The sequence below is a fragment of the Bos grunniens genome, chromosome 17 (genome assembly GCF_055505025.1).
Source record: "Bos grunniens cultivar Pamir isolate PY7600 chromosome 17, Bosgru_T2T1.0, whole genome shotgun sequence".
NCBI classification, from domain to species: domain Eukaryota; kingdom Metazoa; phylum Chordata; class Mammalia; order Artiodactyla; family Bovidae; genus Bos; species Bos grunniens.
The window spans coordinates 63,260,817-63,288,683 of NC_141181.1; the positions used below are offsets into that span (position 1 = coordinate 63,260,817).

The 27,867-nt window shown below is 47.4% G+C and overlaps 1 long non-coding RNA gene across 3 annotated transcripts; it reads left to right on the top strand.

Moving 5' to 3' along the window:
* The first annotated feature begins 1,949 nt into the window (after window positions 1–1,949).
* LOC147355598 (uncharacterized) lies at window positions 1,950–15,296 on the top strand. 3 transcript variants are annotated; one of them, XR_015144654.1, is made up of 4 exons: window positions 1,958–2,196; window positions 2,365–2,448; window positions 11,054–11,183; window positions 14,989–15,296. It is a non-coding gene; the product is annotated as an uncharacterized LOC147355598 (long non-coding RNA). The 3 variants fall into 3 exon arrangements; XR_015144653.1 differs by lacking the exon at window positions 11,054–11,183 and having other exon boundaries at window positions 1,950–2,196; XR_015144655.1 differs by lacking the exons at window positions 11,054–11,183; window positions 14,989–15,296 and adding an exon at window positions 7,342–7,798.
* Window positions 15,297–27,867: the final 12,571 nt, after the last annotated feature.

Consider the following 27,867-nt stretch of genomic DNA (forward strand, 5'->3'; position numbering starts at 1 on the left):
ATGAGTGAAAAAGTGTCCTGAGACCAAAAAAAAAAAAAACTGAGATGAGAACTTCTCCTGTATGTTAAATTATATTTTTCCTTTTATTTTCTTTTTAACAATAGAATCATACAGTTTAGTATTCTTTGCCCCCCTGCCCGAATATCCTTTAAAAAATAAAAGTTATCTTAGTGAGGCATAACATACATAAAGAGCATATTAAGTGAATTTTTACAAATGTATAGACTTTTGCAACTATTGACCAGATAAAGAGATAAAACATTTCCAGTGCCCAAGAAGGTTCCTGTGCCCTCTTCTCAGCCAAAAACCTTCTCAGAAGTGATCTCTATTCTGATTTCTATCATGATTGATAAACTTTGTCTGTTCTTGAACTTTGTGTATATGTGTGTGTTAGTCGCTCAGTCGTGTCCGACTCTTTGTGACCCCATGGACTGTAGCCTGCCAGGCTCCTCTGTCCATGGGATTCTCCAGGCAAGGATACTGGAGTGGGTTGCCATGCCCTTCTCCAGAGGATCTTCCTGACCCAGGGATTGAACCCGGGTCTCTGGCATTGCAGGCAGATTTTTTACCACTTGAACAACAGTTTTCCCATGTTCTTGAGCTTTATATAAATATAAATCTCCAACAGCATGTTTGTGTGTGCCTGTGTGTATGGCTCCTTTCTCTTATCATATTGTCTTTAGATTCATTCTGTCTTCTGACTATATTTTCATGTCAACTGTTTACGATGTAGTGACTGAGCCACAACAACAACAATTCTTCAAGGTTATTTTTCAGCTGCCCCAGATGGCATTGTTTAGTTTTACCACTGCTAAACAGGTCTATATTTCCATGATGGACATTTAAATTTGTTCCATAATTTCTTGTTATACCCAGTGCTTTGATGCTCAGCCTTATATCTAACTCTTTGTAGCTATCCTTGACTATTTATTTGTAGACCTGTCAGGGACCTGGCAGGCCCTGTGAGAACCATGAAGGGAGTCGGATTTCACAACCGAATGTTTGCAGTATTTGGAATGAGTTCTCAATTTTTCCATCTCTCACTCTAAATCACCTTAAAGGGGGGACAGCTGTGGCCCTGCCGAGGGCTCTTTCCTTCTCACCCAAGAACCACCTCATTATCTGAAAACGGTCCTCGCCAGCGTCCTCCTTTGGCCAGCAGGGGGCGGCAGATGCTCGTAATGTGTGGAGAAAGTCTCGGCCTCTGCGTTTCCCGCCTCCCCTTCCATCCTTAAAATAACTCCCCTAACTCCAGCCTTCAACTCATTTAATCCCCAAATCGCGCCATTTCATAGATGTAGCTGGGGCTCTGACCAAAGTCACACGTTCAGTCAGAAGCAAGATCAGAATTCCAATTCCAGGCCATCCGACTTCGGGGTCCTGGCTCTGGTCCACACCGCTGAAGTCTTCCTGTGAGCGGTTTCGCCGTCCACTTTGTATATACATTGGCGAGACTACAGGTGTAAGTTAGAATCTCTCCGTCATTTACCAGACACGTGCTGTCGGGGCGATTAATTCATGTCTCCAGATCTCAATTTCCTCATCTGTGTAATGGGATAATAATGGTTCCTCCCTCGTGCGTGGTGCATATGAGGTTTAAACGAGATACCACGGGCAAACGCGTAGCTAGCACCTTGAGTGTACTGTAAACACGATTTTGAGCGAATGATTTACTGCCACCCGCAGGCACAGCCCCGGGGGAAGCACACCGGGTCCGTCCTGGGCCTCCTCTCCTCGGATCCTGCCCGGCGCCCGGCGCCCTGCGTTCCCGACCGACCGGGGTCCCGACACCCGCGGGCCGGGCTGCAGGGAGGGGAGGCGTCAGCGGCACAGGCCGTTCCCGGCGGTAATTAGCCGGTGTCTGCTCCCGCCTCGCCAGCCGCTAATTACACGTCTCCTAATGAGGCCGGCGGCTGTTTGCAATCACTTGGGTCCCCGCCGCGCGGCGCGGGAGGCCATGGGGGAATCCGCCCGCGGGGGCGTGGACGGCGGTTGCAGCCCGGGACCGCTAGATCCGCTGGGCGGAGGCGGGGGTGCGCCCCGGCGGCGTCTGCTACGCAATGTGCGCCTGGCTCAGTCAGTCTTTGGAATCATTATCATCCCACTTTACAGATGAGGAAGGGGGCTGAGGCTCGGAAAAGCGAACTCAGGCGCAAAACTCAAGCTGAAATAATCTAATCCAGTGCTTTTAACACGGTACGGCCTGGATCAATGGGGTACTTGCTGTTGTGACTCCTGGGACTTTCAGATGCTTAGGTCCCAGATCAGATAAAAGAGGTGGCGGAGGCGGGGGGCGGGGGGAGGGCGTGGTGCGGGCGTAGAGGGGGACTTCCTTTGAGCTCTTTTCTTGCTTCCCATTTGAAGGTTCTCACCATCAATTTGCCCTTTTGGATCAGGCACAAAACCGAGTATCAGCTCCAGTAAGGCCTTTAAAGTTTACTTGGAAAGGTAAATCACACAACCCATTTCACAGACTGGGAAACCTGGTGCATTTCCTAGGAGGTGGTTGGGGCTACTGCTAAAATGCTCCCATAGTGATGCATGTGGGTGCATGTGAGATTTAAATGAGATACAATGGGCAAACGCCTAGTACCGTGAATTCCCTGGTGATCCAGTGGTTAAGACTCGCTGCTTTTACTGCTGACGGCCCAGGTTCAGTCCCTGGTCGGGGAACTAAGATCCTGCAAGCCATGTGGGGTGGCTAGGGGGGGAATAAAAGCTCCCATAACATCAAGGTGGGCTTCCAGGATGGCTCAGCCTAAAGAAAAAGTGAAAGTGAAGTCGCTCAGTCGTGTCCAACTCTTTGCAACGCCATGGACCAGGCTCCTCTGACTATGGGATTTTCTAGGCAAGAGTACTGGAGTGGGTTGCCATTTCCTTCTCCAGGGAATCTTCCCGACCCAGGGATCGAACCCAGGTCTCCCACACTGTAGACAGACGCTTTACCACCAGGGAATGCAGGACCCCTGGGTGGGGAACATCCCCTGAAGGAGGAACAGCAATCCATTCCAGTATTCTTGCCTGAAAAATCCCATGGACAGAGGAGCCTGGCGGGCTACAGTCCATGGGGTCACAAAGAATCAAACACAGCTGAGCACACAGTTCAGAGGTTCAACCTGAGGGTAGAAAGCTACAACTGTGTTTCTTGTTCTCTTCTGGGATGGGATCCAGAGTAGCTGCTTTCCTTCTTCTTTTTTTTTTTTTTTTTTTAAATATTTATTTATTTTTGACTGCATCAGGTCTTAGTTGCACTGCCCAGGGTTCTCTCTAGTTGTGTCCTGAGGGTTTAGTTGCCCCATGGCATGTGGGATCTTAGTTCCCTGCCGGGGTCCAGCCCCGGCTGATCCAGGGTATTCGAAGGAGAGATGGCATAGGCCACCTATTTATTTAAATATTTATCAAAGATATAAAGAGTAATAGAATGAGGATAGCTCAGTAGGAAAATTCAGTGGAGAAAAGAGGCTGAGTAGCTTGGTTTACGCGGGAGACCAATAAAACTTCAAGACAAGAAGCTTGCACCACTTACGTAGGCCGCAGGCGTCCTTCCGTTCTCCCGAAGGAGAGGAGACACTGAGGCCTCCCCGGTCGGATCTTAGAAGCCCAGGCATAATTAGCAAGCACGGTGGGTTCCGCGCTCCAGATGGAGACTCAGCCAGAATTTGGGAGAGAGAGCGACATGGGGAGACCAAATTTTGGTGAACAAGGCCCGCACTTTATTTTCCAAAGTAGTTTTTATACCTTAAGTTATGCATAGAGGATAATGGGGGAAGGGGTGGAGTCATGCAAGGACAGCAGTTCCTGGTTCTAATCGAAGCCAGGCTTTCAAACTTATCATATGCAAAAGTTCAGGTGAATTACATCATCTTCTGGCCAGGAGGCCTGTTAACATTTTAAGAAACTTATTTTTCTCTAAAGGTGATTATTCGAAAGTCAGGCACCAGCCTCCAAAAAAGCATTGGACAAAGCTGCATTCCTATAGGGCAAAGGTGAGGTGGGCTCAATCAAGAAAAGAATTAACTCAAGGGTCCAAGGTTACAAACATTGAGGCTACTACTTACATTTCTATACATCCATTATATCAATCAATACACTGCCAAGGACACAGTAGGTAAGGGGTATGGAGACTTAGCAGCAAACATTGGCCCAATAAGTGAAAAACCCTTCACCAATACAATTTCTAATCAATCTTTTAACTACTCAAAAGAATCTGTGTTTAGACAGTTTAGAACATCTCCTGCCTCTCACAGTTGGGAGGCTCTGAACAATCACATGTGGCCGGAAAAACCTATTCAGGCAGGCTAGAGGATTTCCAAAGGAGTTTGTAGGTTAAACACTGTCACACCCAGGAATTATTAACTGGAGCTGTAAGCTAACTCCTTTTTTCAGAGAGAGGTAGTGGGGGACAGCCCCCCGTAAAGTCAGAGGTGTAGGTGAAAGCACAAAGCAGAAAGTAGGCAGACTCTGGTTTTGGGGGTAGATGCTCGAGAATTTCCAGGGGGACTCCTGAGGCTCGATCCCGCCTTTTCGTATGCCGAGCCTCCTTCCTCATGACCTTTGTCATGGGTGGAGCTCCTCACGCTGGCTCCCGGCAGTGATAGAATTCCAGTTGAGCTATTCCAGATCCTGAAAGATGATGCTGTGGAAAGTGCTGCACTCAATATGCAATATGCACTCAATATACAATATGCCGGCTCCCGGCAGTTCCCTGACCAGGGATGAAACCTGAATCCCTTGAATCGGAAGCAGATTCTTAACCACTGGACCACTCAGGAAGTCCCTAGCTGTCTCTATTCTTCATCCTTATGTTCTGGGCTGCCACTTATTAGGCTCTCACTATGAGCCAGACACTGTCCTGAGCACTTTGTGGGCTTGACTTCCTTTAGTCCTCACAATAACCCCATGAACATAGACCCCATTATTCTCCGAGGCTCAGGAAGGAAAGTGACTTTCCCAAGGTCACGCAGTAATTTTGTATTCGAGCAGGCAGTGGCAGCCCTTGCAGGGTGCCATTGCTGTGCCACCCATTACCAGGCAGTGGTTATCGAGAGACCAGTAACGTGGGCCAGTTAGATGGTGGTTAGAAGTCCCATCAGCCCCTGGGCGGCGCCACAGCAGGCCCCTCTCCCAAGCGAGCAACTGTCACCGAGTGACCCTTCATGGGCTATTCAGCCAACAGTCATTGGAGTGGTGGTCCGTCAGGAGGAGAGTAAGGTAAGAGACCGATCACCACCTGCTCTCCGGGGTGCTCCAGCTCACCTGGCCTCGGGCCAGCGAACAGGGAACCCAGGGAACTGGCTGTGTCCTGCAGGGCTCCAGAGCCCTCACTATGGCCATCCATGGCCGGGCCCAAGCCTTGAGGTGGCAAGGACCCTCTCCCCCTTCCCCGCCTCTAGGCTGCGACCTACTGGCAGTGGCCGGCTGTGTGTGATGCCGTCTGCAGGACCTGGCCCTGGCCATTTGGGTGGCGTGAGGAGCCTGAGGGCTGGCTGGGTTGATGCTTTTAAACTGTGGTATTGGAGAAGACTCTTGAGAGTCCCCTGGACTACAAGGAGATCCAACCAGTCAATCCTAAAAGAAATCAACCCAGAATATTCATTGGAAGGACTGATGCTGAAGCTGAAACTCCAATACTTTGGCCACCTGATGCGAAGAACTGACTCATTTGAAAAGACCCTGATGCTGGGAAAGACTGAAGGCAGGAGAAGGAGACAACAGAGGATGAAATGGTTGGATGGCATCACCGACTCAATGGACATGAATTTGAGTAAATTCTAGGAGTTGGTGATGGACAGGGAGGCCTGGCGTGCTGCAGTCCATGGGTTCGCAAAGAGTTGGACACGACTGAGGGACTGAACTGAACTGAACTGAGGAGCCTGAGGGCTGGCTGGGTCCGGATGCCTGGGTCCCTCAGCGATGATGGCTGGGCAGGGCCTGGGGACCTGGCCCTGAGGGTGCCACCGGCTGAGACCTGCCACCTCAGCTGGGCCTGAGCACTGGCGAGAGGACCCAGACTGGATGCTGGACGAAGACTTTGGGACAGGGTGACAGCTCCTGCAGGGACCCCTTCCTCTTAACCAGGGCCTGGACCTTGGAGAGTGACAGGTGTGCCTTTGGGACCTTGCCCTTTCTTTTCAGAACAGAGAATAGCATTTGTTTGGTGGAGATTTATAGGAACGTTTTTACCTGATTGCGACCTGACCTCAGGAACAAAGGATCTGACACCAAGACGTTTGCAACTCACCATGCCCCTTCCTCACCTTTCCTAGAAAAGGGCTTTGCTGAGAGCTTTCTGGGAATTTGGGGTTTTAAAGGCACAAGCCACTGGTCTCCTTTAGGACCCTGCACCAAACCTTTCTCTGTTCCAAACTCTGACATTTCGGTATCGTTTGGCCTTACTCTGTGTTGGGCACATGGATTTGAGTTTCTGTAACAATTTCAGAAGAGACCTTTTGTCTTACTCCTCAAACCTGCGCTCTTGACCTCTTGCTCTCTACCTCTTCTGGGATGTCTGGGACCTAGAAGGATGTTCAAAGGAGGTATATGCAGTTGGGATGCCATTCTGAAGTATCTTTGGCATCTAGGGGGTCCTGACTGGAGCCTGCATGCTGCCACAGTGGATGGTGGCAAAGAAAAATGGTTCCGTGTCAGCATCTTGTTAAGCAGCAGCTGCTCATTAGGGGCTCCTGCTCCTCTAATCCAATCAACCAGTTCCCTATAAAACCTTCATGGGGACAATCTGGATAAAATTAAACCTTCCATCTGCTTGGCCTGGGGCCTGGGGGGCTGCTGCACACTCTGGGTTGCTGGGGCAGGCACAGCCCTCCCTGAGCCTCAGAGACAGAACATCGTGCTTCTCCCTCATCCTCCCTGCCTTGTGGACCTCCTTCTCTTTGCCCTGCCTGCCATGAGGATTCACTTATCCCCAAATTAATTGAAATTACAAGGGCACTACTGTTTGACCCAGCAATTTCTCCACCAGCAATTTATCTCATTGAGATTCTTGGGCTTGTACCCAATGACAAGTAGACCAGAGTGTGTCTTGCATCGTTGTTTGTGATAGTAAAAGGCTACCTTAGTGTCCACCAGAAAGGATCCACTGTATGTCTACATTTATTGGACAACCATGTGCCAGAGAATTTGCTAAATGCTTCACATCAGTTCAGTTCAGTTGCTCAGTCATGTGCAGCTTGTTGTGACCCCATGGACTGCAGCACACCAGGCTTCCCTGTCCATCACTAACTCCTGGAGCTTGCTCAAACTCATGTCCATTGAGTTGGTGATGTCATCCAACCATCTGATCCTCTATCATCCCCTTCTCCCTCTGCCTTCAATCTTTTCCAGCACTGCGGTCTTTTCCAAGGAGTCAGTTCTTCGCATCAAGTGGCCAAAGTATTGGAGCTTCAGCTTCAGCATCAGTCCTTCCAATGAATATTCAGGACTGATTTCCTTTAGAATTGACTGGTTTAATCTCCTTGCCATTCAAGGAACTCTCAAGTCTTCTAAAAATAAATAAATAAAAAAAAATAATTTTAAAATAAAAACATAAAAAATAAATTAAAAATTAAAAAAAAAAACATAAAAAAAGAGTCTTCTCCAACACCACAGTTCAAAAGCATCAGCCTTCTTTATGATCCAACTCTCACATCCATACATGACTACTGGAAAAACCATGGCTTTGACTAAACGGACCTTTGTCAGCAAAGTAATGTCTCTGCTTTTTACTATGCTGTGTAGGTTGGTCATAGCTTGGTCATATGCTTCACATAGATTGACTCATTTAATCCTCACAGCTACCCCATAAGTCAGGGACTTAGTCGTTTTTTTATTTTTTTTCATTTTATTCATTTATCTATTTCGGGCTGTGCTGGGTCTTCCTTGCTACCTGGGCTTTTCTCTAGTCGTGGCAGGCAGGGGCTACTCTCTAATTGCGCATGGGCTTCTCATAGCAATGTCTTTTCTTGTTGCGGAGCATGGGCTCTAGGGTGTGAGGGCTTCAGCAGTTGTGGCACGTGGGCGCAGTAATTATGGCTCCCCGGGCTCTAGGGCTCTAGAGCACAGTCTCAAGATTTGTGGTGCACAGGCTTAGTGGCTCCTTGGCATGCGGGATCTTCCCGGATCAGGGATTGAACCTGCATCTCCTGCACTGGCAGGCAGAGTCTTTAACCACTGAGCCACCAGGGAAGCCCAGGACTTAATTTTATTAACCCCTTTAACAGATGAGGACACTGAGGCTCAAGGAGAACTAGGGACTTGCTGAAGCTTCACATAGCTCGTAAGGAAGGTTGGCTGAAGATGGCAGAGTAGAAGGACATGTGCTCAGTGGCTAGCTGGTAAGCAGCAGGGCCGGGCTTTGACCCAGGCAGTTCTTGTCCTTAACCACTGTCCTAGTCAGCCTCTCTATCTTTATGTGCTTGAAAAATTTCCAGAAGGTCACACAAAAGCTTTAATAGTGGTTACCTCTGGGGAGTAGAATTATAGGTGCAAAATAGAAGGGGAATGTCACTTTTTACTGTGTCCCTCATTGGATCATATTATTTTACCATGAGCATATGTTAGTTTCATAATTTAGAGCAGTTATTGAGCCCCCGTTGCCACAGTGTGTTATTAATAATCCTTCCCTCAACTCTGGTCATGGGTTCTGTCATGAGCCTCGTCTTGCAGGTGAGGAAGCTGAGCTCACCTAGGTGGTTTTGCTCAGTGACACTCTGGGAATGGCAAAGCACTGATCATCAAGCCAGTGCTCATTCCCCTAATTCATACTAGCCTCTTGGTGAAGAGGGAAGGGAAGGTCCAGAGGGCAGAAAAGTAGTTGAAAACAGACCCCAGAGCCTATGGAGTTCAAGTCCTGACTCAGCCACTCACTCACTGTGTGCCCTTGGGCAAGTCACTTCTCCTCTCTGAACCTCAGTTTCCTCTCTGTGAGAATTAAATGACTTACCTCCATGCTAGGGCTTCCCTGGTGGCTCAGACAGTAAAGAATCTGTCTGCAATGCAGGAAACCCAGGTTTAATCCCTGAGTCAGAAAGATCCCCTAGAGAAGGGAATGGCAACCCACTCCAGTATTCTTGCCTGGAGAATCAAGGAGCCTGGCAGGCTACAGTCCATGGGGTCGCAAAGAGTCTTTCACACACATATACTTCCTTGTCAAGTACTTAGAGCCTATCTAATTGTAGATACTCAAGAAATGTTGAATATTTTTACATATTGTCCTGAATGCTGTCTTCCCCAGTTTCAAGCTCAGAGCAGTCCTGTCTCCCAGCTGGTGGGTTCAGCTATGGCTGTTCTAGCCCCCTCCCTGAAGGGAGAGGCCCAACCCCCGCTGCACCCCAGCCTCCAGCAGAAGTCCTTCAGGACTGGTTCTCCTGGGTTATCCCACTGTGGTGTGCTGTAATCAGAATTGATCACATCACCAGAGCTGGAAAAAGGGGCAGAGCTGCAGGGCTGGTGTGGCCCAGATCCAGGGTGAGGCTGAGACGGGCAGCCTCCCAGTTCGGGATGTTCCCAGCGCCTTCCCACCGCTCATGCTTGGAGGGAGAAGGGTCTCAAAATAGCTGTTGCTTCCCCAGCACGGCGCTAGGCCAGGGACAGGAATAGACATCTGGGGGTGGCCGCCTCAGCTTCCCTCAGGAGCCCTAAGGGACCGGGAATAGGCAGAGGCCAGACTCCCCCCAGGGTGGGGAGGTGGATAGTGCAGCTGTCAATATGCAGCAACCCCCCCGTGACAGTCCAGCCCCTGCTAAGTGTCACCCCAGCTGGGCTGGGGGGTCAAACAGGCCACCAGCACTGGCTAGATACTGGCCGTGGCCTGGACTCTTAGACCAATAGGAAGTGCCCTTCAACATTGACTCCTGCAGTCCTCTTTTGACAAGTAGGGAAACTGAGGCCAGGAGAGAAGTTCACATGCTTGAGATCACAACACTGGTTAGAAACCAAAGCTAACAGAAGAAGCAGACCCTGGGGCTTTGAGTGGCTTTATAGCATGGTGATTAAAAGGTTAAAGGACTCAGACTATCTGGGTTCAGATCCAGCCTCCACTACTTAGGACCTGTATACGTTCTCTTGGACCTCAGTCCCATTGCCTGTAAAATGGGCACGATAATAGTTCCCATCTTCTTTAGTGCTTCTGGAGGACTGAATGAATTCATACTGGTGGCTATTATGATTGTTAGTGTTTTCTCATTAGTTTCCTCAGTTGTTCATCCCTAAGGCATTGGCTGAATACCTGCCCTGTGCCAAGCACCGTTCTAGGCCTAGAGCAGTGTAGCTCACGGTGTGGCAACAGGAGATTGGTTGATATTTCAGGGAACCTGCCAGGTGCCAGCTACTATACAAAGTATTTTTTACCTAGAGCACCTCATTTATTCCTCATGGCAACAGAAGAGGAGCCATTGTCATGCCCTATTTTATGCGTGAAGGGAGTGAGGCTCAGAGAGGTGAAGTCACTTCTCCAGGGTCACATTGCCAGGAGGTTGCAGAGCTAGGATTTGAAATCTGGACTACCTGCCTGCAGAGCTCATGCAAACGAATGCATGACACTGTCTCTTTACTGGGGAGATGGCCAAAGTCGTTCAGTAGGTACAGTCCAGAGATTGGGTACAAGGTGTTTTTTTGTTTTTGGTCACACCTCACAGCCATGCAGGATCTTAGTTCCCCGACCAGGGATTGAACCTGCGTCTCTTGAAGTAGAAGCAGCATCTTTAACCCCTGGACCACCAGGACCATCTGGGTAGAAAGTGTTGGGTGCATGGAGGAGGGCTCTGCCAGCCTTTAGCTTATCACCCCTGCCCCCAGCAGCCTCTCCCTGACTTCTTTCTTCTCCAGGCCCCTCCTAGTTACCAGGGCCTTTTCACTTAAAATAGCAATTTATTATAAAACAGCAAGCTATTATTTTTCACGATTCTATGACAGTACAGTTCTTCTTTGTGTGGCTGGGGGCACTGGGATAGCTGGAAGTTTCTGAAGCAGCCTCACTCACATAAGCCTGGTAGTCGGTGCTGGGGGGGCCTCAATTCATCTCCATGTGGCCTGTCCATGAGGCTTGGGCTTCTTACAGCATAGCAGCTGGCTTCCAAGAAGTGGAAGTTGCCTTGTTCCTTAAGGCCTGTCTCCGGAGTCCCAGAACATCACTTCTGCTGCATCATAATGGTCAGTCCTAAGACCAGCCTCATTCAAGGGGAGAGGAAGTAAGCACTCTCTCTTTATTATTGCACAATTTAGTGCAATTAGTGCAATTTAGAGACATTCAGTGCATTCACAATGTTGTGTAACCAGCACTTCTCCCTAATTTTAACTTTCATCATCTCATAAGAACATCCTATACCCATTATGCCATTGCTCTCCATTCCCCTTCTTTCCAGCCCCTGGCAATCACTAGTCTGTCTTCTGTCTCTATGGATTTGCCCATTCTACATATTTCATATAAAAGAAATCATAAAATGTGACCTTTTGTGTCTGATTTCTGTAGCCTAAAGTTTTTGAAGTTCATCTATGTGTAGCAAGAATCAGTGCTTCATTTATTTTATGGCTTAGTTGTATTCCACTGTATGGACATAATGCAATTTGCTAATCCATTTATCTGAAGGACATTTGGGTTGTTTCCATCTTTTGGTGATTGTGAATTGTGAATATACAAATGATCATTTGTGTATAAGTTTTTGTCTGAATACCTGTTTTCAGTTCTTTACCTGGGAGCTGGGTCATATGGTAATTCCATGCTTAACTTTTTGAGGCCCCAACAAACTTTTTTTCATAGCAGCTGTACCATTGTATATTCCCATCAGCAATGGGAATTACTATTTTTCCAGATACTTGCTAACACTTTTTTTTTTAATTGAAGCAATTCTAGTGGGTGTGAGATGATAATGTCATTGTGGTTTTGATTTATACTTACTTAACAACCAGTGATCTTGAACATCTCTTTATGTGCTGTTTGACCATTTGTTTATCTTCTTTGGAGAAATGTACTTTGTTCATTTTTTAGTTGGATTGTTTGTCTTTTCTGTTGCTGAGTTTAAGAGTTCTTCGCATATTCTGAACACTAGACCTTTATCTGATTTATGAATATTTCTCCCATCCTATAGGTAACCTCACTTTCTTCGTCCTTTGGTGCACAAAAGTTTTTACTTTTCATGAAGTCCTGTTTATTTTTTATTTTCTTTCTCATGTTTTTGGTGTCAAATCTAAGAATTCATTGCCAAATCCAAAGTCATGTAGATTCACCCCTATATATTCTTCTAATTGTTTTATAGTTTTAGCTCTTTAGGTCATTGATCCATTTTGTGTTAATTTTGAGGCACAGAGAGGTTGAGTAACTTACCCAATGCCACCTAGCTAATAAGCAGCAGAGCTGAGACTCAAACCCAGGCCATCAAGCTTCATTGTGCTGACTGGTGGGGAGAGCATTAAATAGGGCAATTTGTTCAGGGAAGAATACTCTAAAGATGTGACGGTTGAGTGGAGACGCATAGACATCAGTCATGGGAAGTCCAGGAGGCTGTGTATATGGAGTGAAGTAGGGGTCTAGCTCCATTCTTTGGCATGTGGTTAAGCTCTATCCCTTGACGAATAGTCAGCATGCCCTTACCGGAAGGGGAGGTATAGTTAGGAGCCATCTTTGGAGACAATCCAACCCAGCAGGTCTTGGTGATGCGTTGGCCATGAAGGCTTGGGGAGGGAAAATGGAGAAGGCAGGCAGGATGCCATCCATATTTCTGGATTGAGTTACTGTCATTGGGCAGATGGGGAAGCCTGAGGGAAGAGCAAGACATAGGCGAAGGAAAGAACTCAGTCCTGGGCATGTTGAGTTTGAGCCCCCTGCGTCATCCAGGCACCAAACGCTAAAGGAAACACAGAAGGATGCTAAGGTTCTCATTCATCCAGCGAATTGCTATGGGGCACCTAATACTAACACCAGGTAACATTAACGTGGTGCCAACCATGGGCCAGGCACATGGTACTTTTTTTTTTTTAACATTTACTGTGTGCTCATTGCCTGGTACTTTACAAATATTATCTAAAATTCTTACAAAATTCAGAGTGATGGATATTCCTAGCTCCATTTTTCATGTGAGAAAACTGAAGCTCAGTTTGGCTCCTTAACTTGTCCAAAGTTGCATAGCAAGTTAGCAGCAGAGCCAGAATTTAATTGCAGACCTTCTGTCTGTAAGATCTGAGCTTTCTCACTTTTCAAAAAATTGAGCTGTAGTCCTTCCCTGTGTTATCCCTCAGTTGTATCGAACTCTTTTCGACCCCTTAGACCATAGCCCACCAGGCTCCTCTGTCCATGGAATTCTCCAGGCAAGAATACTGGAGTGGGTTGCCATTTCCTTCTCCAGGGGATCTTCCCAACCCAGGGATCAAACCCTGGTATCCTGAATTGCAGGCAGATTCTTTACCATCTGAGCCACTGGGAAAGCACCCCAGGTGGTCCAGTGGTTGAGAGTCCACCTGCCAGTGCAAGGGACTCAGGTTCAATCCCTGGTCTGGAACGATCCCACGTGTCACGTGGCAACTAAGCCTGTGCGCCACAACTACGGAGCTGAGCGCTGGACTACTGAGGCCCAAGTGCCCTAGAGCCTGTGCTCCGCAACAAGAGAGTAGCCCCCACTTGCTGCACCAGAGAAAGCCTGCACACGTCAGTGAAGACCCGGTGCAACCCAAAATAAGTAAGTAAATACAATTTTAAAAGTTGAGCTATAACGTACATACAGTGAACTGAACAAATCTTGAGTTTGTTCATCAAATTTTGTATATGCCACCTCCCAGGTACAGACATAGAACATTTCCAGCCCCCTAGAAAGCTCCCTCTCAGGCATATTTAATTCCTACGGTAACACTAGGAGGTAGGTATTATTATTGTCCCCATTCTTCAGATGAGGAAACTGAGGCTTAGAGAGGTAAGACCACATGCCCATGACCCGCCCCCCACCACAGGAGGTGGGGTGGTGGAATCTGGATTCTAACTCAGACCTATAGGACTAGGAGCTTAAAGTCTTTTCTACCTCCCCTCCACCCCAAGATTTCTCCTGAAGGCAAAAGCCCAGACTCAGGCCCTCTGAGGCCACGTTGAGGACCACCTCACCCCTCACGGGGCTGGAACTGGACTCAGACCTGGTGGGGGGTTGGTTCTTGAGGGCAGGAGCTGGCCTCTGCTGAAGGATGGGAGGCCCTCATCTGTGGCTTTGTGGGGCCAAGGAGGAGGCGGATTTAGGATGAGGAGGGAGGAATGCAATGAGCTCTTCCTTGTGCCCCGTCCCCATCAGTCACAGAGGATGAACAGCGGGCAGGAGTCCAGCTGGGGCCCTTGCCCAGCAATAGGCCCCTGGGGGAAAAAGCTCAGCTCTGTCTGGAACTGATTGGCCCGAAGTGAGGGGAGGAGGGGGCTCTGGACCATTTCCTCAACATCCCTGGAGCAGCTGGGAGGACCCCAGGAGTGTCCTCGGCACCTCTTCCCACCTCCATGTGTCCACCCTGCAACGCCCCCTCCCAACCCTGACCTCTTCTCCTGTCCCTCTGCTTCGGCTAAAACTGACCTCCTTGCTTTCTTTCCAACCTGTCAAGCTCCTTCCCGCCTCAGGGCCTTTGTACTCAATGTTCCCTCCATCTGGATCCTTCTGCCTCCTGGACTTCCTAGGGCTGGCGTCTTATCATGCATCTCCAGAGTGATCCTTCCTGCACAAGTTGCCCTACTTAATGCCCTTCCTACCAGCCAGCACAAAGGAGCCAGATGGCCTGGGTTTGAATCTCGGCTCTGCTGCTTATTAGCTGGGTGGCACTGGGCAAGTTACTTAACCTTTCTGTGCCAGTTTCCTCAGCTATAAATGGGGCTGATAACAATAGTGCCTAGCTCATAGAGTTGTAGTAAGGATGATACTTTCTAAAAATGTGTTGCCCGTGTTAGATGCTTTATAAAAATGTGCTGTTATTCACAGAGCACTCATCCCATTCTGAAATTATCCCTATTACTGATTTACTTGTTACCCCAATTAGAATGTGAGCTCTGGACTTCCCCGGTGGTCCAGTAGTTGGGAGTCTGCCTGCCAATGCAGGAGACACGGGTTTGATCCCAGGTCCAGGAAGATTCCAGATGCCGCAGGTCGTGTGCGCCACAACTACTGAGCCCTTGCGCCCTAAAGCCTGAGCTCTGCAACAACAGAAGCCACTGCAAGGAGAAGCCCACGCACCTCAACTAGAGAGTAGCCTCGTTCGCCACAACCAGAGAAAGCTGGCCTGCAGCAACATGAAGATCCCACCCAACCAAAAATAAATAATAAAAATTTAAAAAACTATAAGAAAAAGAATGTGAGCCCTGCACATTGAATCTGTCTATGTTGGGTCACTGCTCTGCGCCCAGTAAGGGCCTGGTCCACGGTAATACATGTGGGTTGAATGAACTGAATGGACAAATAAGCCAGGCCTGCTAGATGATTCTGCTTGCAGCTCCCTGAACATGCCGTGCTCCCTCTCATTTCTCGACCTTGGTGTTTGCTGTTCCCTCTGCATGGAGCCATCCCCCAGAGGAAGGGAGCAGAGCAATGAAGAAAGACTGCCTTGCAGCCATCCAGGTTTCCCTCTTACCCTCTCCTCCACTGCCTTCTGCATGAGGCACCCACAAGAGAGCAGGGAGTGAGAATCTAGACTCTCTGGAACTAGAATCACCTCTTACTACCTTCTTGTTCTGGAGCTGGGGAAACTGGCCCAGAGAGGAGAAAGGACTGGGCCAAGGTCTTGCAGCCAGTTGAGGGCAACCTTCTCACCATTGGACGCCCTGGTATGTCACCTGGAGGTCCCTTCCAGTGTCCATGCTGGTCCCGCCTCCCTGCATGGGGCCGGAGACAGGTGGCGAGTGAGGGGCTTTGGCTACTGCCCTCTGCCCCGGGAAGGAGGGGCCAGGGCAGCTGGGCCTAGTGAAGGGACACACTTCTGACTCTTCTACTTCATAATCTTGTGGCCTTGGACTCTCTGAGCCTCAGTTTACACCCCTGGAAGATGAGGAGATGGAAACCCACCTTCTGGAGTCGCTGGGAATATTTGCATTAAAAGCCCTCATGCATCGAGCACGTATTTGCAACTACTCCTTGGGGAAGGAATGAATTTTATGCCCAGCTTCTGGATAAGGAAACCAAGGCTCAGAATGGGGGCAAAATGACTTGTCCAAGATCCCAGAGCCAGCAAGAAAGAGCGCAGGGATTCAAATCCAGCAGGCTGACTACAGAGCTCCCGTTCTCAGCTGGGCACTCCATCCTAGGCAGATGGTAGACATCCAACAGAGGGTAGTTACAGGTAGGTACCCCCTGATTGAGCTCCTAGGAAGACCTCGTTTGAGGCTGGCACCATCTTCGAGGACAAGAGCACTGCAAACCACATCTTTCCTTCATTTTCCTCCCCTCCAATCCCCACTTGGAGGGCTCTCACAACCTCTCTCTGATGAGATTTTCGGATTATCCCTTCCCTGATTAGTTTCAGAGTCTCCCAGCAGAGGCACAAGTTATTTTGGGGACTTGATTGCTCCCTCTGGCTGCCTCTGACCTCCCCTCACCACCCCCCGACAGTTGCAAACACCTCTGTCAGTTCGTTTAGGGTTCATTAGCTGCCTCCCCGCCGCTCACTTTCTGCCCCTGCGGCTCAGACTCTAGCCCAACACCTGCTCTCTGCTCCCCTCTCCCGCCCCACAGCCACTTCTATTTGGTAGGGGTGATGGAAGTCAACTCTCTCCTAATCCTTGGCCCCCCAAGACTTTGCCTCAGAGCGGTGACCCTCCCTCCAACTTCAGGGTTTTTCCAGCCAAACCTCACGCACCATTTGGATGCAAATAATTTTCTCCCTATTGAGTCCCCAGTGTCGTTCAGCACGTGGTGGGAATAGCTCAGAAATTTCCAAGGCTAAATTGTATGGTATGTATATTTTGCCACAATTTAAAAAATCCCCAAAGGGACGCAGGATGGGGGAGGGGGTTGCCCGTGTTATGTGGCAGAGCGCCGGGTCGGCGTCACAGGGGCGTGGTGTGGGTTCTGCTGTCGCTGTCTGTCCTCTCTGCTTCTTGCTCTCCTTTCCACCTCTGAGCTCTGCCAGGGCTGCCCGCAGGCCTTGCTTGCTTTTCAAAAATAACTCCGGAGTCTCTTCCTGAGGTGGGGGGCCTCTTCCTTGGTGTCCCAGGCTGTGAGTTAATCCTTTCAAGGCAAGACTTCCTGAAGCCAGCTCAGGTTGGGCCGGTTGGGGGGAAGGTCTTCGGTGGTCTGTCTGAAGTAGTTCAGATGCCAGCATCCGGGTCTAGCATCTTTTACCTTCAAGGAAGCAGGGTCCTCCCTGGTGCCCACCAGGTCATTCATTCATTCATTCAACAAGCATCATTAGTGCCCGCTGGCTGCAGAACTCACCTCTGGGTGGCCTCTATTCTTCCCTCCTTTGTTTTTGCTTCTCTTTGAATTCCCACTTCCTTCTCTAAAGTAGGGGATCTTAATTAGGGTGGCCAGTCGTCCCACAAGGAAACAGATGGCGTGCTCAAAATTGGGCAACTTGAGAAAGACCGAATAAAGGACAGTTTAGGTGTGAGCAGAGGGTAGGGAAATTGCTGCCACCTTGCTAGGAGCAGTTCTTCCCAGAAGGAGTTGTGTGCAGAGGGCCACCTTTCAGAGAAGCTGTGACCTTCTTTTGCAGGAGCAGCCAGCCTGAGGTGTCCTGCAGTTGGAGGTACAGATGAATAAGCATCCTGACTTCCTTTTCCCTTCCCATCTCCACCTCCTCCTGAGGGCTCCCCATTGGCCAAACCTGATTAGAAGCCAAAGGACATGGGAGATTGTTGAGTCTGAAGTGGTTGGTCTCCCTGGGCACAAAGCAGGTTGGGGGAAAGTGGAGCCTGCTCCTGGATGGATGGATGGACGGAGGGTCATCAACTTGATCACCATCTGGTAGTAAACAGTAGGAGTCACAGTAGGTCTCATGACACATGCTCAATAAATGTCAGCTACTATTATTAGTGCTCGTATTTAGTTATTTACTATTGTGTAACAAGTTACCCCAGAGGAGTCCCTGGTGGTCCAGTGGTTAGGACTCCACAATTTCCACTGCTGAGGCCCTGGGTTCGATTCCTGATCAGGGAACTAAGATCCTACAGGCTGCACAGTGTGGTGTGGCCAAAAAAAAAAAAACAAAAAACAAACCCAAAACGTTGTCTGATAATTTATACATGTGCATTTTTGCCCCACACAAACCTCCAAGTTACTGAAGAACTTAGTGGCTTAAAACGAATACATATTACCTCACATAGTTCCTATGGGTCAGCTGGAACAGCTTCGCTGGACGGTCCTGACTCTGTCTCTCCTGAGGTTACAGCCAAGCTGTCGGCCACTCATCTCAAGCAGTTCACTCCTGAGGCTAGCGAGGCGGTGCTGGCTGTTGGCAGGAGGCTTCAACTTCTTTGCCATCCAGATTTCTCCACAGGGCTGCTTGAGAGTCCTCATGGTGTGGTGGGTGGCTTGCTTCCCTCAGAAAGAATGAGCCAAGAGCACAATCCTCAAGATGTTTTCTGACCTTGTCTGGAAATCCACAGACCATCATTTCAACAATACCCTGTAGGTTTTACAGGTCAGCCTATTCAATATGGACAGGGGTGGGGTGCCAGGGAGGGGCAAGCAGGAAGAAATGCCAGGAGGCAGGAATCATTGCAAGCCTTCTTGGAGGTTGGCCACCACAGTTCCCAATACATTCACTCATTTAATCCCTTCCAAATCCCTGATGTGAAGAGCCGACTCATTGGAAAAGACCCTAATGCTGGGAAAGATAGAAGGCAGGAAGAGAAGAGGACAACAGAGGATGGACGGCATTATCGACTTGATGGTCATGAGTTTGAGCAAGCTCCAGGAGATGGTGAAGGACAGGGAAGTGTATAGTCTATGGGGTTGCAAAGGTTGGACACGACTGAGTGACTGAACAACAACAACAAAAGTCCTAGGAGGTTATCCAAAGAAAATGAAACAGAAACCCTCTGAATATTATTATTATTGTCACTTTTCTGTTGAGGAAACAGAGGCACAGAAAAGTGAAATAACTTGTCCAGAATTATACAGCTAATTATACAGCCAAGCCAGGAATCAAACCCACATGGAGTATTTTTTTTCAATCAATTTTATTCAGTTCAGTTCAGTCGCTCAGTCGTGTCTGACTCTTTGTGACCCCGTGGACTGCAGCATGCCAGGCTTCCCTGTCCATCACCAACTCCAGAAGCTTGCTCAAACTCATGTCCATCAAGTCGGTGATGCCATCCAACCATCTCAGCCTCTGTCATCCCCTTCCCCTCCTGCCTTCAATCTTTCCCAACATCAGGGTCTTTTCCAATAAGTCAGTTCTTTGCATCAAGTGGCCAAAGTATTGGAGTTTCAGCTTCAGCATCAGGCCTTCCAATGATTATTGGGCTACAGTAAAAACACTCCAATATAGATATAACCATTTTTGTTCCCCCAAATTTTGTCTCTTGCAGAAATTAACTCCCTTTGCAGTTAATCCTCCTGGGCCCTGCTCCAGGCAATCTCTGATCTGCTTTCTGTGACTATAGATTTTTGCTTTGTCTGTTCTAGGACTTCATATAAATAAAACCATACAGTATGTCCTTTTTTGTAACTTGCTTCTTTTTTGTTTATTTTTATTTTTTGCTGCACTGGGTCTTTGTTGCCGTATGCAGGCTTTCTCTGGTTGCAGTGAGCCGGGGGCTACTACTCTTCATTGTGATGGGCAGGCTTCTCACTGCGGTGGTTTCTCTTGCTGAAGAGCACAGGCTCTCTAGGGCACACAGGCTTAGTTGCTCTGCGGCATGTGAAATCTTCCCAGACTAGGGATGGAACCCGTGTCCGCCGCATTGGCAGGTGGATTCTTAACCACTGGACAACAAGGGAAGTCCAACTTGCTTCTTTTGTTGAACTAAATGTTTATGAGATACATCTACCTTGTTACATGTATTGGTAATTCTTTTTTAAATTGCTGAGTAGTATTCCACTGCATAGATATGATGTAAATCTTTTATCCAATTCTCCTGTTCAATGGCATTTGGGTTGTTTCCAGTTTGGGGCTATTATGAATAAAGGCGCTATGAACTTCATGTAAATGTCTTTATATGGACATATGTTTTTTGTTTATTTCAGGTAAATAGGTAGGAGTCTACTCCTATAGCCAAACCATATGGTAAGTTTATATTTAATGTCATAAGAAGCTGCCGAACTTTTCCAACGTAATTCTACCATCTTATACTCCCACCAGAAGTATATTGGAGTTCCAGTTACTCCATATTCTCACCAACATTTTGTACCATCGGTCATGTTAATTTTAGCCCTTCCGTCTGTGTGCAGTGTACCTTATTGTGGCTTAAGTTTGTACTTCCCTGTCAACCACTGAGCATCTTTTCACACGCATATTGGCCATTTGTTTGTCTTCTTTCAGAAAGTGTTTGTTTAATTCTTTTGCCTATGTTTTATTGGGTTATTTGTCTTCTCGTTATTTAGTTGTAAGATTTCTTTATATTTCTGGATAGAGAAGTCCTTGTGAGAGACACACACATAATTAATATTTTTGCTTAGTCTGTGGCTTACAGTTTCATTTTTTAATAGTCTTTTTTTGAAGAACAGAAGTTTGAAATTTTGATTAAATTCTACTTATCAATCAATTACTTTTATTGTTTACTCTTTTTTGTGTCCTAAGCAATTTTTGCCTACCCCTAGGTCACAAGTTTTTTCTTATGTTTTCTCCTAAAAGTTTTTATGTATGATATGATGCAGGGGTCATAGCTCTGTTTTTCCTTCTGTGTTGATATATTTCAAAACTAGCTTCCTTTTTCCACTGAATCATCGTGGTATTTCAGTAAAATAATCAATTGATTGTATGTATGTGGATTTACTTTTGGACTTTATTCTGTTTTGTTGATCTATATGTGTATTCTTATATTAATACTACATTGTCTTGGTTACTACAGATTTATAGTAATTCTCAAAATCGAGTAGCATTAACTGCTGCAAATTCATTCCTGTTTTCAAAAATTGTTTTGGCTACTCTTTATTTTCATATGTATTTTATAATCTACTTGATAATTTCTACAAAAAAAAAAAACTCTGCTGGAATTTTGATCAGGATTGTATTGAATCTGTAGATCAATATGGAGAGAATGACAGTTTACACATGAACGTGGTATATCTCTCCATTTATTTAGCTCTTTAATTTCTCTCAGGAAGGTTTTGTACTTTTCAGACTGCAGATCTTACATGTTATGTTAAATGTATCCCTAAATATTCTACATTTTTTCATGCTATTGGAAATGTTTTTATATATTTAACTTCTCAATTGTTTGTTACTAGTATAGTCTGCCCTCCTATATCTGCATGTTCTGCAGCTGCAAATAGGGAGAGCTGGCTGTATTATCTCATTTTTGTATAAGGGACCTGAGCATCTGTGGATTTCAGTATCCATGGGCAGGTGGTTCCCAGATCCAATCCCCCATGGATACCAAGGGATGACTATATAGAGAATTACATTTTTCTATAGTTACCTTATATCCTTTGATCTTATTAAATAAAATGATTAATTCTAGTTTTGTTTTGTAAGTTCTTTAGGGTTTTCTACACACATCATCATGTCATCTGCAAATAAAGATCATTTCACTTTACCCCTTCTCCCTTTTTTTTCTTGTCTTATTGTCTTGGCTAGGACCTCCCAGTGTTGCATGAAGTGGTAAGAGCAGATATTCTTGCCTTGTTCCCAATCTCAGGGAGGAAAAATGAAAGTGAAAGTCACTCAGTGGTGTCTAACTCTTTGTGACCCCATGGACTATACGGTCTATGGAATTCTCCAGGCCAGAATACTGCAGTGGGTAGCCTTTCCCTTCTCCAGGGGATCTTCCCAACCCAGGGATCGAACCCAGGTTTCCCGCATGGCAGGCGGATTCTTTACCAGCTGAGCCACCAGGGAGGCCCTCAGGGAGGAAAGTGTGTAGATTTTCAGCATTATATACGTGAGGTATTTTGCAATATGTTAAGGAAGTTCTCTTCTGACACCGCTCGTTTGTTTGTTTTTAAATAATGACTAGGCATTAACTTTTATCAAATGCTTTTCATATCAATACCATGTAGTCAGCCACTATGTGTGTGTATATATGTAAATTGAGATGAACATAAGATTAACACACAATTAATCTTTTATTTATATTTTTGGCTGCACCACACAGCATTCCAGATCTTTGTTTCCCAACCGGTATCAAACCTGTGGCCCCTGCAGTGGAAGCATGGAGTCCTAACCACTGGACTGCCAGGGAAGTCCCATACAATTAATAATTTTAAAGCAAACAATTCAGTGGCATTGCATGACCACCATCTCTCTCCAGTCTATAAAGACAAAATATCTTTAGTCAATACAAAAGGAAATCCTGCACCCAGTAAGTGATTATTATGCCCCATTCCGTCTCCCCATGGATGTGGTAACCATCAATTTGCATTCTGTCTCTACGGGTTTGCCTATTCTGGAACTTCATATAAATGGAATGTTCGACCTTTCATGTCTGGCTTCTTTCCACTTAGTATATTTTTGAGGTCTATCCACATTGTAGCATGGTCAGTACTTCATTCCTTTTCATGGATGAATAATATTCCATTATATGGACCACCACAATTTTTTTAAATTGAAGTATAGCTGATTTATAATACTGTGTTAATTGCTTCTGTATAGCAAAGGGATTGAGTTATATATACATTCTTTTTTATATTCCTTCCATTATGGTTTATCATAGGATATTGAATATAGTTTCCTGGGCTGTATAATTGGAGAAGGCAATGGCACCCCACTCCAGTACTCTTGCCTGGAAAGTCCCATGGACGGAGGAGCCTGGAAGGCTGCAGTCCATGGGGTCGCTAAGAGTCGGGCACGACAGGGCGACTTCACTTTCACTTTTCACTTTCATGCATTGGAGAAATAAATGGCAACCCACTCCAGTGTATAGTAGGGTCTTGTTGTTTATCCATTCTATATATAAAAGCTTACACCCGCTAACCCCATCTTCCCACTCCAGCCCTCCCCTAGTATCTTCCCCCTTGGCAACTACCAGTCTGCTCTCTAAGTCCATGATTCTGTCCCTGTTTCATAGACAGGCTCATTTGTGTCATATTTAGATTCTGCATATATGTGACATCATATGATATTTGTCTTTTTCTTTCCGACTCACTTCACTTAGTATGATAATCTCTGGGGCCATCCTTGTTGCTGCAAATGCTATTATTTTGTTCTTTTTATGGCTAAGTAGTATTCCACTGTATATATGCACTACACCTTCTTTACCCATTCAGTTGTCAATGGACATTCAAGTTGTTTCTATGTCTTGGCTATTGTGAGCAGTGTTTCTGTAAACCTAGGGTTGCGTGGCCGCATCGAGTCTTAGTTGCAGCAATCAGGATCTCCGTTGGGTCGTGAGGGATCTTTCCCTGTAGTGCATAGACTGTCTAGTTATGGTGTACAAGTCTCTGTTGCTTCGTGGCATGTTGGATCTTAGATCTCTGACCAGGGGTTTAACCCATGTCCCCTGCATTGCAGGGTGGATTCTTAACCACTGGACCATCAGGGAAGCTCCTCCCAGGTAGATCCTTAACCACTATTCTATGCTATCTCTCAGTGTGCCAGGTGGTGTCTTTAGCTCTACAGATATAATGGGAAACCAAGGAAAACTGCTGCTGCTGCTGCTGCTGCTGCTAAGTCGCTTCAGTCGTGTCCAACTCTGTGCGACCCCATAGACAGCAGCCCACCAGACTCCCCCGTCCCTGGGATTCTCCAGGCAAGAATACTGGAGTGGGTTGCCATTTCCTTCTCCAATGCATGAAAGTGAAAACTACCTTTGCCCAAAGGGAGCTTAAGAATTTTTTGGAACTAAAACAAAAAAAAAGAATCTTCTGGAACTTAGTCCTCTCTGTGGCAATTATGTGTGTCCATCTTTGATCACACTGGGGGCCCCAAGTGTTCTTGCTCATTTGTCTCCATAGCCCCAGTGTCTAACCCAGTGCTGTCACCTGAAAAGACAAGTTTTAATCTGGGAAGGCTTCATGGAGGAAGCAGCTTTTGCGGGGAGTCTTAAAGTTTGAGGAGTTGAGAGGTTTCCTTCAGCCCACAGTGACTGATAATGACAGCCACTATTTGTGTGCCGGGCATGGTAATGAGCACATCAACCTCCCGGGGGGCAGCCAGCTCCTGAGGGGCAGAGGAGAGACTGGATGTGAACCCAGACCCCCACTCTTAATAAATGCCTTACACGGTCTTTCCAAGCCTGGCTCCAGATTAACGCTGGGGTCTTTCTTCTCCATATTCCGTCCCCTCGTCTTTTCTTCAGGGATACCTGGACGGGACTAGAGAGTGAGAGGATGATGGGCAAAGCCTGGACTTGGATCACCCCAAGTCCTGGGAAGAGTTCAGCTCCTACCCTTCCAGGTCCTTCGGACTTGGTGGAGACCCGGGCCCCCGGGAGACGGCACTGTCTGTCCCTCCCATGGCTCTTTCCTCTCCTACCCCTGTCCTCCTCCTTCCTTAGCCCCTCTAGCTCATCGGGCTGTGCCGGAATCTGTGGGGAAAGGAGCAGGATTTCAGCTAAATATAAACCAGGCTGTTCCAGTTTCCAAATAGAACAAAGGAGCAGGGTGTTAAGTTGATTTTTATAAATAAAGAGAGAGGGAGTGAGAGAATATTTTTTCAAGATGTTTAATAAAATCGCCTTGTGAGAGGCAGGAAAATCACTGGGCTGCGGTGGGAGGGTTTTTTTGGGGGGGAGGGATTGAGAAAGAGAACGGGGAATGCTTCCTCCTTCCTGCTGTGACACTTGCCAACTCCCGGTCCTTTTCCCGGGACCAGGAAGAGACGGTGGGGCAGAGGGGGGTAAGACGCAGGGGAAGAACATGAGGGTCCCTGGGAGGAGGAGGAGGAGGGCGAGGAACACTCATCATCGTGATAGTGACTGCATATTGAGCGCCCACTATATGCCAGGCTCTGTGCTAGATCTATGCATCATCTCCCCAAATGCAGACAAGCATGAGGAGTTGGGACACTCGTCACTGGGAGCTCTGCAGACTAGCCCCTGCCTACCTGTCTGACCTCACCTCCCTCTCTCCCCACCCTGGCTCACTCCAGTCCCACCACACAAGCTCCATATATCAAGCTTATTCCCTTCTCGAGGTCTCCCTGCCTCCTCTTTCCTTGCCTCTAGATCTCTCAGCTAGTCAGGTCTCTAGGTCTTCTCATCATTCAGGTCTCAGAATAAATGTCGCTTCCTGTCTGACCACGTTGCTAAATATGCATTAGCTAAATGATTGAGGCTCAGAGAGGTGAAGTGACTTGCCCAAGGTCACACAGCTAGGAAGTGACAGAGACAGGAGGGAGCCCAGATTTACCTCACTGCCAAATGTGTGCCCTTTCTACTATTTTATAAGGCTCCTAGCATGGTGGGGGCAGGGGAACAGGGACTTACGGAGATTTTTCTGGAACTTGGAAGTTTTGGAGGATGACCAGACAAAAAACCCTGGAGGATCAAAGCTGGGGGATGGTGTCAGGGAAGTCGGAATGTCACCATCACCTTCATCCTTAATGTATGTAACATATAAAAATTATTAAGCAGACAATCTTTTGGCAGCCGTTAGGCAGAGAGAGTTTTATTCAGTATCACCCAAAGGAGAGCTAGTCCAGACTTTAGGGAGGTGGCACAGAGAGGGCTTCTCATCTCAGGAGGTGGGAGGGATGGTTAGAGAAGCAGAGATATCTTGCACCCCTGCCCACCTGCCTCCCTTCTTTCCCTTGACCCCTCCACTTCCGCTCACTGGCACATCACGTGTGGGGTGGGCTAGGAGAGAGTGTCTGCACACGTCCCCAGAGTCAGAGGGGGCTGGCTAAGCCTTTCTGCTGACGTCAGATGTTGCCTCACCAGGGCCCGTGGGGCTTGGACAAGTCATCCAGCTCTCTCTGAGTCTCGGTTTCTTCCTGTGTGAATGGAGATGGTGAAATTTGCTTGGTTATGAAGATGAGAGATACAGCATTATATGTCAGGAACCCATACTACAAACACCTGGAAGATGCTCTGTAGACTAGATGAAAGCTGTCATTTTCTAACTTATTATTACCCTTCTCCAGATTAGAATCTAATTGAGCACAGCGACAGTCACTCCATTAATTGATGGCCACTACATGCCAGGCTCTGGGCTAAGCACTCTATGTGGAGTATCTTGTGAATTCCCAATATCAGTTCCATGAAGTAGGTGCCGTTATTATCATCTAATATCACAGTAGTATTATTACCATCATACTATTACTGTTATTATTCCTCATTATTGAATGAGGAATATGGGGCTCCCAGAGTGAAGTGACTTGCCAAAGGTCACACAGCCAGGAAGTAGCTGAGTTGGGCCTGGAATCCAGGTAAGCCCAAGTGCAGATCTTGAGCTTTTAAATATTATACAATCCTGCCTCCCAGAACTAATGAACCAGTGGGTCTTCTGGTGCTCCAGGGGGGTTGAGCCTGGGGTCAGGGGAGAGTGACAGGGTCAGAGAGAGTCATGGTAAAAAGCAGAGGCCAGGCCTTGATTAGGAGGTCAGCAGGGGAGCCCGGGATGGAATGGTGGGATTCAGTAGTGATGCTGCAGTTTGGGGGGCTCTGGCTCTGAGTCTCTGACTCATTCAGACTGAGCATCTTGACTCCCAGCCGCAGGAGATACTATTTATAACCTGCAGGTTCTAGCAGCCTCCAGATCACGGAGCCCTGCAGCTACCTGGGGCCCTTGGCCCTGGCCTGCAGGGCAGAGAGGGAAGGCAAGTGGTCGGGGAAGGCCATGGCCCGGCCTCCCTTCTCCTTGCTCTGGACTCTCCAGTCAGCACAAAATACACCCTCAAGTGCCCTGTGGTTCACTCTGGGGGTGTCTGGCTTGTCATCAGCAGAGTACCTGGTACCTAAGAAGCTTGAATGAATGAATTAACAAATGAGCGATCATCGCTTCAGACTTTTTTCTTGGGCCTGATGACGTCATTTCTCTGCCCCAGACTCTCCAGTGATTTTCCATCTCGTCTGGAGTAAAAGCCATAGGCCTTACCAGCAGCCTACAAAGCTCCTACCTGACGTGGCTCCTTTCCTTCTCCTGGGAGCGCGGGTGGAACATCCCTGTCTTGGGGTCTCGCTCTGCTTCCTCCTCCTGGGACCCTCTTCCCTAGATCCTGGCCCGTCTTCCTCCCTCACCTCCTTCAGGTCTTTGCTTCAATGCCAGCTTCTTAGTGCTGCTTTCCTTGACCCTTCGACTTCAAACTGCACCTACACAGAATACTCCTGATCCCCTCTCCTGTTTCATTTCTCTCCATGGTGGCTGCCATCATCCAACACATTACATACATTACTAATTTATCATTTTATTGTCTGTTTCCTTCCATTAGAACATCAGCTTCAGGGGAACAGAAATTTTTGTCCATTTTGATTACTGCCGTAACCCTAGTGCCTGGCACATATATGGCACTCAAAGAGTATTCGTTGGCAGCATGAATTCACTGGGATTTTTCACAGACTTGCTGTGTGACGTTGGACAGCTAATTTCACCCCTCTGGGCCTCAGTGGGCTCCCAGTTTGGATAGTCATTGGGCTCTATCCCATCATCCTGGTTCCTGTGATATACTTTTTTAAAAAACATGTGTGCCGAAAGGAGAGCTGGCCAAGGCCGGCTTGATATTTTTCTCCCAGACTAGGCTTCTCTCTGAAGAGCTCTGGGGCCTGGAAGCAGGCATATACCAACACTCTTGAACCTACATTAGGGACTTTGAGCAGATGCATCTGTGTGAATGAGCCTCTACATGTGTTCAGGCAGAGATGGGACATGGCAGCAAAATGTCAGC